The sequence below is a fragment of the Felis catus genome, chromosome B1, assembly GCF_018350175.1.
Source record: "Felis catus isolate Fca126 chromosome B1, F.catus_Fca126_mat1.0, whole genome shotgun sequence".
Taxonomy (NCBI): domain Eukaryota; kingdom Metazoa; phylum Chordata; class Mammalia; order Carnivora; family Felidae; genus Felis; species Felis catus.
This window is the reverse complement of record NC_058371.1, coordinates 5,454,859-5,468,393: the sequence shown is the minus strand read 5'-3', so window position 1 is coordinate 5,468,393 and position 13,535 is coordinate 5,454,859. Positions and strand designations below refer to the sequence as shown.

The following is a 13,535-nucleotide window of genomic DNA, read 5'->3' as shown; positions in this document are numbered from 1 at the left end:
GGTTTCAGCCTGTCAGGTCGTTCAGCTCACTGTTATGCCCACAGGTAATAAATATTTTACTGTAATTGTCGTATAGAAGTATTGGGGCTACAGCTAAGATAAGAACCCTAAACATAGAGGTGGTGAGTTTATTTATGTTTGCATCTGTAACGATTTAAAAGTGTTTTGAGGCGATTGTCATTAATACCTATATTTAAAAAAAGGAATAGGGGCATCTGGGGGGCTCAGTCACTTGAGGTTATGTACGAGCCCCACATCAGGCTCTGCGCTGCCAGCTCAGAGCCTGGAGCTGCTTCGGATTCTGTGTCTCCCTCGCTCTCTGCCCCTCCCCCGCCGGTGCTCTGTCTCTCTCTGCCTCTAAAAAATGAATACATGTTTACAAAAATTTAAAAAGGGAATAAAAGAAATATGGTCCATGCCACATCATCTAAGTGTATTCTATTTGCACATTAATCATCCATGTGACACAGGAAGAACCAGGGTCACCATTCGTGGATCAAACATCAGGCATTCGGCAATGTCCCCTGCAGGTGGGCTAAGGGACTAGTGTGACATCCCAGGGAAGGTTGGGAAAAGGCCGAACCCAACCTCCTCTCCTACGCCTTCACCATGATTGGTCCAGCACAAAAAAAGCAAGAATTTTCCTACCTCAGCAGGACGGGGCGATTTGTAGTATTTTCCTTCTATTTTCCCAGTTAATAAGAAGTTGATGATAACTAGGTATAAGAATTGGGAAAAACTTCAGATGAGTCAGAGAATGAAAGCAAGAAGGTGAGAGGGAAACGCAGAAGGAAAGGATTAACGGCGGCCTTCATTGGGCTCCGAGCTCCTAGCAACCAAACCCGGAGAGGGATCTGCTGTAGGAAAGTCACGCTCTGGGCTCCTCAGAGAAAACAAGGTTCCACCTGCCACCAGGGTCTGAGACAGCTTTCCCACCTGGAAACCTTTCACAGAGGACCCCGAGCAGTGTCTTCAGCCTGGAATGCAACAACCCTTGGCGATGCGCAGATGCGTTGTAAAGGACTCCAAGCAAGGGCGTGTCAAGCTCAAGTGAAACTCCTATGTCATAGGTCCTCTTTGTACAGCCCAATGGGGCTGACGGAGTAGGTATAATTTAAACCAGAACTGTTGTTGTTGTTGAATTTTAAAGCCTTATAACTCCTGGGGTATCTGGGTGGCTTAGTCGATTAAACGCCCAACTTCGGCTCAGGTCATGATGTTGTGGTCCGTGAGTTCAAGCCCTGCTTCAGGCTCTGAGCTGATAGCTTGGAACCTGGAGCCTCCTTCGGATTCTGTGTCTCCCCCTCTCTCTGCCCCTCCCCTACTTGTGCTCTCTCTCTCTCTCTCTCTCTCTCAAAAATAAAGATTAAAAAAAAACACTTATGAACTCCTGAAATATAAAAGCAGTTTTCAGAAGCATATACTAGGGTGATCAGTGAAGGCTTTGAAGAGTAGAAATATGTCACATTAGGACAAAATTCTGTAGGGTAAATGGAAGAGAGCTTCAAGTTCGCTGAAGACAGAGTAGCAATCTATAGTTTCTTTCTCGGAAGGAAGAGCTTATTCCTATTTTTAAAAGGAAAGTGGTGAGTTTCATAGAGCTATGGTATTTGGATGTCACTGGATATTTTTAAAAAATGATGTGACAGTTTTATTTTTCACGGTTGATATTTGCAACATCAGAGATGATATCGTTTGTAATTACTTCAACTTATTATAAGCATTTTAGATTCAGACTAAAAAGTCTGAATGGAGAGGTCATTTTCCAAAATTATTTTCCAGGTTATAAGAACAACAAAAAAAATGTTGATGACTCTTGTTACAGGGAACTGGTATTTCAGCAATATCCAATAATAAATGTAACAGCTAGTTCTGCATGAATGGTTTTCTAAGCGTCACCCAGCTCTGTGAAAATAGCACGATGTAAAATGTATGTGTGCATATGCCTGTGTGAGAAAAAGAGCATGAGAAAGGTTTCAGCTGACGAAGACAAGGTAGTCTGAGAACATGTCCCCAGAGCCCATGAGGTCAAAGCCTAGACTGTGCAGAGATTAGCCCTCCAGCCACATGTGGATATTTAAATGTAAGTTACTTAATAATTCACTGAAATTAAATGCATAGTTCTTCTCCAACACCATTGTGTTTCAAGGGCTCCTTACACGTGCCTAGCGACTGCCCCATCATACCCTCAGGAGAGAACATTTTCTCACTGATGTTACTGGTGTTGGACTCCGGTTATCTGGAGGAATGGGTGGATGGCATAAATATCACTTTTCTCAGATGGACTTGACCTTGGGTTTAGCAGCAGTACACATCTACTTTTCTCTGATGAGGTCTGGAGGGTATAATAGAGTCAGTATCCTGTGTTGCAGACTAGAGGGTGATTGATGAACATCTGAGCATATGGTGGGGTTGACAGACTTTAAGGAGAATGCAACAAACTGATATTTGAACTGATCTGGAAGCTATATTTTAGCCAAGATGTTAAAAATTGAGTTTTACTTTGGGTCTTATCTTTCTAGAATGGTCTATTTTTGAATATATCCTTTTTCTGTAGAATCAGAAAAGTCCAAGCATTAAACTTCAGTACCTGTCCTCTTTATATATGATGCAATGCTCACAATAAAAATGCAGTAAAGATCATTGATAGAGCCCTCTTATCTAAGTGTAGAGGCTTTGATTTGTCACAAAATCATTTTCCTTGATTGAATTCTGTCTTAGGTTAAAGATGCTGTGATGTGTTCCAATTTGACACAAATTGTACTCATTTATTATCAGAGAATTTCTTAAAACTTTCCATGAGTTATTATGAAAATTAGTTATTTCTGAATATTTAGAAATGAAGTCTCTCATTTTGAAAGGCGCAAATGAATTTAATTAATTGAGCATATTAACAGTGATTAGAATGAAAACCTTTTACAAGTCAGATGAAAGCAAATCCAAGCAGCTTTTAGATGAATACATTTCAGGAATCAGAAATATCATTTAAAATAGAAAATACAGAATTAATCCAGAAATTAGAGACCAGAAAACCTGTTTGACACACTCTCCAGAAAAATTGCTTTTGGGGAGATAAATATCTAACTGTACCCAAAGGGGGCATTGTGATCGAGAGTTATTAGGGTCAAAACTTTTCTCAAGTGGACAATAAATCTTGAGTTTTTCATTGAGTTAAAATGCCAATAAATATTTTGCTACAAAAATGCTAACAACACACTATCGTCATATTTTCATATTTTCTTATAATGATTTTCAGGGAAGACTGCTATTTCCCTTACCATAGTTTTGAAAGAAATAAAATCTATGGAGATATTGGGATAAGGAATTCATCATGGCCAATTTGGATGCACCTTTCTTTGTTCTTTTCTTTCTTTCTATGTGTCTCCTTTGAGAGAAGGTGACTTTGCTCACGTATCTGATTTAACTGTTGACTTTTAGTTGAGAAGAAGCACCTGTTAATTTTGTAAAAAGAAAAAAACAGTTCTCCACAGGTGGCTCAATGGCCTCCAGGAGTCCAGATTGACCCCTGATGTGCACAAGGACTCCCCTGGGAGGTGTCCCTTGATTCCCAGGTTGGCTGAAAGAGCAGAGAAAGGTCTGTGATTTAAAATTTCACAGTATATGAACCATGCCTAAGATGTAATCTTCACTCCTCCGGTGAGAAAAGATGCCATGGGCGAGCTGTGCTGTGCTGCACAAGGGTCCACGTTAATGTGTGTGCGCACGCCTGTGCACCGGGTTAGCAAGGAAAATGGGATGGAGCAGAAATCTCTGTCTCTGTAGGTCTGTTTGTTTGCTTGCTTGTTTCCTTGTTCCTCTTGGGGGGTGAGTTCAGGGAAAGGATAGCTGTACTCTCTGCAGTCAGCCCTCCCTTGCCAACTTATGTCAGTCGTACCCACAGACACCATTTTACCAACAATACTGAGTTAGTCTAACATCAGAGAAACAATTTGGAGCAATAAACACTGAGAGCTTCTGGTTGCTCCTAAAATACCCAGATTGGAGCCAGTGGCCAAGTCCCAAAACCCTGTAGGGACCTGCTGTTCTCTATAAACCGAGCATTGCAACCTGGGGATCATGCACGTGGTGCAGGGGCACAGCACACAGAAGGGGTTTTGTTGAATGTCAGGGTCAGGTCTCATGCACCCCCATCCCACCTCTTTCCATCTTTGCTGGCCTCCTATAACCCACCTTGATGGCTTCATTTGGAGTCCTGAGTTTCTTAACCCCATGCAGTGCAGAGGAAACCAAAAATAATTCTGGTTTCCAATAATGTGGCATGTTCTGCTGCCATGTCCCCAAAGTGGGGGGCCAATTGTGATCATTCTGCTCAAATGTAACCTTGAAGCCTTAAGTAGAAGGGAAAGGCTCTCCCTGGCGGAACTCTGAGCTCTGTTTATCATTGAACAGCCTCAAGAAAGACCCTGAGGAGCCCACGTACATCAACAGATAGACCCTGCACTCGAAGCCTTGGCAGCCTTTGGAAGAGGCAAGATCACAAAACTGTTAACAGATCTGGAGCAGAAGTATGTGAATGGCCAGTCGGAATGAGCCCAGAAAGTAGGCTGAAAAGCTGCTGCAATTTTCTTAGAACTTTCCTGCATCTTGGGAAACCTTTCAATGCCAGGCACGTTCGGGCATCTGGTCACCCTACCAGAAGGAAAGAATATTTTGTCCCATGTGAGAAATCATGAAAAGGGTGCCCCCAAAAGAATGTTCTTAGAAAAGACAGGACACCTGAGCCCGGTACAGTCCTCTAGCTCTGCCAGACACCCAGCATTGCTGAGTGGGCTCATGAGCAAAGCAACTTTGTGACAGGGCTGGGGACTTGCCCTGAGCTCAGGAACCAGATTTCCATGCCTGGTCTGCCCCCTGTCACTCGTTTGTCAGGGGGGAGAACCCAATGTCTAAGTACCATTATGATGTCTTACTCCAGGGAACCAGAATTCTGTTGGCATGCTGGTGACATCGGGCCACTTCTAGAACAGAAGTAGTGGTTGTCGCTCACTGAAATAAGCACTGATTCTGACAGAAGCTGGCATGAAGCTCTAGGGATCCTAGGTCTGTGGGTGTCGCCAGCATTGCACTATTCCAGGGGGTGCACACTAAGAGATCCTTCCGGAGGCAGGTACCGCTGTGTTTGCCTCCATTGGCCTGGCCCAAGCTCTGTTCTCCAGCCTTCTTGACACATCCTTAATCCCCTTACAGAATTTGTCTGTTCTGTTTAATTCAGCCAGAGCCAATTTATTTTCCTCTTGATCCTGACAATGACCATCCAGCAAGAGAGTGTCCCCTTTGAGCTTTCAGATATCGTTTTAGTTATGTGAGAACCAGCCTCCAGCTGAGACACTTCTAACAGGGCCCCACTCTCTGGGCTGATGGAAGCCTGAGTGTTGCCTGGTTATTGTTTGTTCTATGACTCTGCTTCCTCATATGTGGGAACAAGTCATTTATCCCCAATTTCTGAGTCTTTTTATTTATAAAGCTGTAACAATGCTTTGATGTCCGAGTGTGTTGTGAAATGTAACTCATGGGGGATTTCTGCAGCTGTGGTGTTCTGTGCTCCCAAAGGGAGCCTTCCATATGCCAGAAACAGAGCCAGCAACTTCTCTGAAAGTTTCCAGCTCAACCTATTCCCTAAAGCATGTCTGTACCTGACACAGTGTACCTTTTTTTTTTTTTATCCCACCTACTGTATTTCTTGAATGTGTTATGCAAGGTGTTACTGCAGTATATCTTGTTAGAATGTCCTCACGGAAAAATGGACTTGCAGTGAGAAACCGTTGGTTTGAGTCCAAGCTTATTAAATGTGGATCCTTACAATTGACATCGAAGTGGTCACCGTGTTAAAAAATCAAGCCCAGACTCAGCACACAATTTTGAACGAATTTGGAGTGTTGAGTGTTGACCAGTTACAGGTAACTTGAATGTTACACTTTTCCCTCAATCACGGCTCTCCCCGTTGGCTGGTGATCCCCCCATTACACATTTTCCAGGGTCTCCCTCTCTCCTCTGACTGGAAAAGGAGGCTCCGTGCACTCTACAGACACCACAATCACAAGTGGGTTATTACTGACAACATCCAGGTGGGGGTGGCTGTTCGTCATGAAGTGTTTAATAGTTTTGCTCAACCCAGTCATCAATGAAGTTATATATTTCTCTCCCTGTAATTGGTAAATTATTCATTTTGAAGTTTCTTTTGTAAAAAAAAAAACAATCAGTAATTAACAGTTCTATGCCTAATGCACAGGTAGAAAAATATAATCAAACTATTTGGGTCAACAAGGCCCATCCATTTTGGCATCCTGACTTTTCCATGCCAGTATCTAATTGCTTCTTGAGTATGCGTTTATATATATGTTTTTAAAGTAGTCCGTTGGTTTTGTGGAGTGTTTATTGTTTTGCTTATGTAAAACTGCCTTTTTCTGTCTGATTGACATTTTTTGTTACCTTTCATTTAAACCCTCTGGTGCTATCCTCTATCGAAGTCTAATAGGGATGGTCTCAGCTGAATTGTTGGCTCACGATGTCTGTTTTTCCTGAGTTCCTATGGTGTTTCCAGGCCTTGTTGCCCATTTGAGCCCTGGATTGCTGTCTTCACTGGTTTTCCTTGTGGAGAAAGTTTGCCTTAAGCGCATACTGAGAGGTTTATGTGGCATATCGGCTCTCATTTGGATGGTGCCCCAGAAACCACTGTTGCCTGTGTTAATATTAATTTCCCCTTCTGCCCCCTCCTCACCATTTTAGTCTGGTGCCTGGCTGCTCGGACTAAGCTCCACATTTCCTATTCCCCCTTGTAGTTAGATGGCAGTGTGGTACCTTAGAGACAAGGAGCTCTCCCTGTAAATATCTAACAAAAACTTAAAAAAACATTGTCTTTAAGAGACAGCTGACCCACCCATGTAGCTCCTTCCTTGTTGCTTCTCTGTTGGACTGCCTGAATATGTATAGTCAGGGAGCCCAGGGGCTCCTGGCAACCAAGAAGCCCTTCTTAACTGAGAACGAGTCATAGGGATGGGTGGGGGCGAGCTGGAAGCCAGTGGCTCTCAAATGACTTAGCGCCATTTCCATGCATTTATATGGACAAGCAGAAAATTGATACACTTCGCCACATGTGTTGTGGGTTTTCTCTTGTATGCAGCTGAACTTCATCCTAGATGATAGGTGATTGTTTTTCCCGACTCAATGGAACGGAAACAAGGCTGGATGTTGTCTTGTCTAAATACCACACCCAGTATTTCAAGCCTTCCTGTAGCATCTGCTACAAATAGGCTTCAAGATCCAGTTGGACATCTTTGGTTACACGGATTCTCTATCTCCCCAGGTCAGCTGATCTGTTTGAATCTCTTCCTTTACCATGAAACAGAACTCAGGCAATCCATCCGACACAAAGCAGATAGTCGCGAATCAAAGGCAGCTCCTATGTCTTCTTTAATATGGATCTCCAGGCTAAAAATTCAGAATAACGGTAACTCCTTCAATTTTCTCTACCACTATAGCTACCATTACCTGAGCATCTTATAATTGTCAGCATCCCACCTTTTAATTGCTGATGGCCAGAATGGAAACCACTCTCCACGCCAACTTGACGGAAGCCTAGTGGAAACAGTAGTCACCTATACTCTGGCTCTCACACTGTCTTCTTGTTGGGTTATAAAACCCCTCTGACTTCCGAAGCAGGTGACTGTGACAAAAATAAATGAATGGTAATGCACATCCGGTTGTCTTCCCTTTACAAACAGCCGCTGTATGCTTCACACACAACCTGGATCGCGGTGGGGGTGAGGGTTGGGGGGGGGGCTTATCTATTACGAAGCCTGGACGGGAGTTACTCTTCTGTAATGCTGGTCCCCATCTCATCCTCTTACCTTTCTTCCAAGGTTGGTTTACTGAATTACCCAAACCAGTCACGCTGATTTAAAAGTACATTGGTTTGTATTTTGATACCTGAAATAACTTCTTTTTTATGGTTCACCATTTACCTTCATTCTTATGGAGGTAGCCGTCCTCGGGAAAATGTGTGTATGTCAAACTCACAGTTTCCTTTGGGAGCGCTTATGTCAAATGGGCTTGCTAAATTAGTCACAGGTCACGGGTAATCATAAAGTATTAGATGTATGTAATTAGATTAGAAAGGAGGTCATCGAGTACAACCCTCATATTTGGCAGAGCGAAGAAGTAAGGTCCAAGAGATGAAGGGCTGAGAGTCATTTACCGCGTTAGAAAACAATCTGCACTGGAAGCAAGAACCACTGATCTCAATTTCTGTCTCCTATTGTACAACCTCTTGGTTCATTCCCTGTCGACTCAGAGGGGAGCTTAAGAGGGGGGGCGGTCACTGGGCCACTGAGTGGTTGCCACTGAATCCTTGCAGTTGTTTTAAATCCCGCATCTTGTTTTAAATCTGTTTTTATGTTCTCGGACTGAAGGGGTTGATGTGAAATTTTGAGAAGTAAAAGCCACTTGTTTGACAAAATAAAAATCCCAGTGAAATCCCCAGCAAAATAACCTTGCGTGTGCATTGGGATGTGGAACACAAAAGGAAAATCTAGTCTCCCCAGTCATTAAAAGTAATCGAGGGACTTTTTATTACTGTAGAAAAAGGAGGAAAAATCTCTACATCTTTTGGCACCAAAGGCAAAGAAATACTAGAATTGGGCCATTGCCATTGAATGGGCAGTGCAGAAATTTGAGTAGGGTCACACCTGTGCTTTCCTGTGCGGGGACCGGGCAGGCGTGCGTACCTCCAGCTCAGGGACTGGCAAACCATCATGTGACTGTCCCAGCCTCTGTCTTGTCTAACTGGCCTCTTGGGTTTCCAATCCATGACTCTTCTGGGCGACAGGGGGCAGCCTTATCATCGCTTAGCCTCTACCTTTCTCTAAATAATCTTATTAAATTAGTATTGTCCAGGAGAATACACGATTATGCCAGCCTATCTGGACCATTGAAATTTTATCCCCACGATTTGAAGTAAAAGAATGGTGCCCTTCATTCAGTACCTGCGCTTTTTTGTTGTTGTTGTTTTTTAAGTGTAACATTGAGTGTATGTAACAAGCTGAAGTCAGTATGTCACTAACAGAAGACAACTGGACCATTCCTTGTGATCACCTTCACGAACGCTCTCTGGAGACTCAAATGAAATTTTTCAGCAAAGGAGACACCTTATCCAACCAGTACCTTAACATCCCCCCAACTTCTCCTTCTGTAAATGACAAACTTTACCACCAGCCTCTGCACCAAAGATCTCTTTCTTGGTAGGAAGCCCTTTTATGTAGGTACTTTTCAAAAGATCTCGTGGCTAATGTCCTTCTAAAGGTTTCTACATCTGGCTTACGGAAAATATCTGTAGGGGGCGCCTGGGTGGCTCAGTTGGTTGAGTGTCCGACTGTTGGTTTTGGCTCAGGTCATGATCTCACAATTCGTGGGTTCACGCCCCTTGTTGGGCTCTGCGCTGACAGGAGCCTGCTTGGGGTTCTCTCTCTCTCTCTTTCTCTCTCTCTCTGACCCACCACCCTCGTGCTCTGCCTCTCTCAAAAATAAATAAACATTAAAAAAGAGAAAATATCTGTATATTCTTGGATGGTCAGCTCATGCCCAAAGTCATATTCTTAACTTTGCTTCCCCTGCCACAGCCTATCTGCTTTTAGACCATTATTATGTCACACAATTACCAGTATCTGTGTTGTTCAAATTCTACTAGACCAATATGGAGCCATCTGAACAGACCTTGTAAGCATCCTATTCATTGGCTTAGAGTGAAGGATTATGCACCTCAATTATGTCCTATCGGTATACTAGGGAACTGATTTGTTTGTTTGGTGTAACGAATTACATTTGACCCTTGACCCACACAGGTTTGAACTGCATGGGTTGACTTATACGTGGATATTTTACAGTACAGCCCTGTAAGTGTATCTTCTCTTAAGATTTTCTTGTTTTTAATTTTTTTTAATATTTATCTATTTTTGAGAGAGGGAGAGACAGAGCACAAGCAGGGGAGGGGCAGAGAGAGAGGGAGATACAGAATCTGAAGCAGGCTCCAGGCTCTGAGCTGTCAGCACACAGCCCAATGTGGGGCTTGAACTCACGAACCGTGAGATCATGACCTGAACCAAAGTCAGACATTTAACCGACTAAACCACTCAGGTGCCCCTCTTAAGATTTTCTTAATAACATTTTCTTTTCTGTAGCTTACTTTATTATACGAATACAGCATATAATATATATAGCATACAAAACGTGTGACCATTGACCATATTATTGGTAAGGGTTCTGGTCAACAGTAGGTGATTAGTGGTTAAATTTGGCAGGGGTCAAGAGTTAAATGTGGATTTTCAGCCATGTGGGGTGTCCGCACCTCTAACCACTGCATCGTTCAAGAGTCAACTGTACCGCGAGTGGCTGAAAATAGCAGAAATATATTCTCTTTCAGTTCTAGAAATTGGAAGATTAAAATTAGTTATTAGGTATGTGTTGCTTTTGGAAGCTGTAGGGGAGGACTTGTCTCCTTGCCTTTTTCATCTGTTAGAGGCGGTCTGTGTTCCTTGGGTCCTGCCCCTTTCTTCATCTTCAAAACCCGCTATGTAACCTTCTCAAATCGCCCCCTCTCTCTCTCTCTCTCTTACTTTCTCAGACTCTGCCTCTGATATCACATCCCCTCCTCTGACCTTCCAACCTCCCTCTTTCCCACGTAAGGAGCCTTATGATTATAGGAAAATCCAGGATACTCTCGCCATGTCAAGAACTTAGAGTAATCACATCTGCAAAGTCCCTTTTGCAATGTCAGCTCACAGACTCACGGTCGGTGGGGATTAGGAGCGTGTTTTGCGGGAAGCATCATTGTGCCTAATACGGTGCTCCCACCCAAGTTGAGCGGGACAATGGATGTTTCTCCCTCCACCTAAGGCAGATGAGATACAAGGAGCACTCCCATGTCTCCTCTGTAGATTGGGGGTCATGAGATGTCGAGGGTGCCCAGTGCCACGAGAATGGGGTTTCCCTGAAACACTGGTGAAACCCCCCGCTAGAGAAAATCAGACGTCAGCAGCCCCTGGCTCTGAAGAATGTGCTGCTAGCTCACTCTAGTTCACCCGGCCATGACTTTATGGGGACAGCAGCCACAGTCACCAGTCTGGTGGGGTCATGCTTAGCACTTGAGGAAGAGAAGACACGCTAACTCAGATTCCAGGTGACCTGTTGGGTGCAGCCCGGAGCGTGCAAAAGGAAGAAACTGGAAATTGCTTTAAAGTTTTGATTACCCTGGACTCCATGAATTCATTATTTTATCATAAAAAGAGACTGATAAATGTCAACAAAAAACTGGGTTTTTGGGGTTTTTTTTTTTGGTTCTTGTGTGTTTTTGTTTTTGTTTTTTTAACACAAGAAATGTTCTAAGGCTTGCCCTAAATTCATCCGGAGACACGGGAACTTCACAGTAGTGGTTCTGCATTCCTATATATTTACACATTTAAAACATTTCCTTTAATGTTTATTTTATTTTTGAGAGAGAGAGAGAAAGAGAGAGAGACAGAGTGTGAGTGGGGAGGAGCAGAGAAAGAGGGAGACACAGGACCCAAAGCAGGCTCCAGGCTCTGAGCTGACAGCACAGAGCCCAGTGCAGGACTTGAACCCACTAACCATGAGATCATGACCTGCACTGAAGTCGGATGCTTACCGGACTGAGCCACCCAGGCACCCCTAAAACATTTCCTTTAAAGGTAAGTTACATTCTGCCAAATCTTGAAGGTTCCTTTTAGCTTCAAGTTGCCATGATTTTAATTTTCTTCTCTCTTTTCTTATGGATTAAATTGTCCTCACTGAGAAGTTTTAGTGTTGCAGACTGTCTTTATCACAGGGCCTATGGTGAAAGTGCATTTTGTACAATTGCACAATGCTTAAATGCCAAACCTTTTATTCATGTACTTTCAACGTGCAATTTGCATGTTATTTTCATGAAAATGAAGTTAGAATTTAAAAAGGCATAGAATTTGAGAAGGTGCTATTTATTATCATGCATCTTAGTAAATATAACTCTCGTCCCGTTTTGTGTTTATACTCATGTTTGGGAAATACAACGGAAGAAATAACAATATAGTCCAGAAATGAAACAAGATAATATTTAGACAGCTGTAGAATTTATATGAAACAGCTCCTTGTCTCTATGTCCTCTGTGGTTTTCAGCATGCAGGGCTCCGAGCTTTGAAGATGAAGACAAGAACACTATAAAAAATGAGGTTAAGGAAGCCGGACCAAGCCAACCACTCGATGAAATTACATTGCTAAAATAAACACAAGTGTTATGATACTAATTAATCTGTAATTTGCTCATAGGCAGACTATGATTTATATTGCTTGTTACTGTTAGTGTGTATCTCATTTTTTTTGGTCTCATAGATACACAACAGGAGCTTAGCCCCTAGGACCAAGGTCAATCAGCCATCAAACTCAGCAGAAGAGAAGATCAAAAAGAAAAAAAAAATTACTACTCTCTAAAACTGTCACCTCTGACCCTTGTCTGCAGCACAAAAGAAAAAAGGAGGCTGATTGAAAAGAGCAAAACCGCCTCAGCTTCTGCTGCATATTTACCATGTTCTTTATTTCAAACGCAATAAAATCCAATAAATAATAGGAGATAGGTTTAATGAATTTCTTAGAGGCGCTTATATTTTCCAACCAGCTTACGCTGCGACTGTTTAATTATGACAAAACTTGAGTCCAACCCTATTAGAAAACTCTGAGAATAAAGCATGCCTCTCCATTTTTCCCACTGGTTCATTTGTATTCCTTTTTCCTTTTTAACTTCTGCGCAATAACATCTAAAGAACTGTGTAAATATTTCCATCAGTATTCTTGTCTTACCCCACCCATATCATGGTACTATGATGGAACTAGGTAACATGTAATATGTAATGTGTAAAATGTAACTGTAATGTATAAGGATTCTATATGGCATTAATGGGTTTGTTATTTTAAAATAGCGAATATTTGACCCTCTTCTGTGTATATTGTTTGACTATGTATATTTGTTTAAAAATAGCAACAGTAAATCCTTCACATATTAATAGAAGAAAAAGATTTTTATTGTGGTAAAGAGCACTTAACAGTGAGATCTACCCTCGTAACACATTTTTAGGTGTACAATATCAAAAGGACAGGCAACAAAAATGGCATTCAAGGGGGACTACATCAAACTAATAAGCTTCTGCATGGTGAAAGAAACAACACAATGAAAAGGGAACCCACGGAATGGGGGAGCATATTTATAATCTCTGTTAAGAGGTTAATATCCAAACTATATCAGGAGCACATACAACTCAATGCCCAAAATACAAATAGCCTGATTAAAACACAGGCAAATGTCTTGAATAGATGTTTCTCCAAAGAAGATATATGAATGGCCAACGAGTATATGAAAAGGTTCTCGGCCTCATTCATCAACAGGGAAATGTAAATCAAAACCACGATATCACCTCACTTCTGTTAGGATGGCTACTATCAAAACAAAAACAAAAAATCAAAAAATGACAACAACA

At 42.3% G+C, this 13,535-nt stretch overlaps 1 long non-coding RNA gene across 1 annotated transcript; it reads left to right on the top strand.

Annotated features, from left to right (window-relative positions):
* Positions 1 to 1,336: 1,336 nt before the first annotated feature.
* Positions 1,337 to 12,765, top strand: LOC123384728. The gene is made up of 3 exons (XR_006596209.1): positions 1,337 to 5,128; positions 7,325 to 9,732; positions 12,397 to 12,765. It is a non-coding gene; the product is annotated as an uncharacterized LOC123384728 (long non-coding RNA).
* The last annotated feature ends 770 nt before the right edge of the window (positions 12,766 to 13,535 follow it).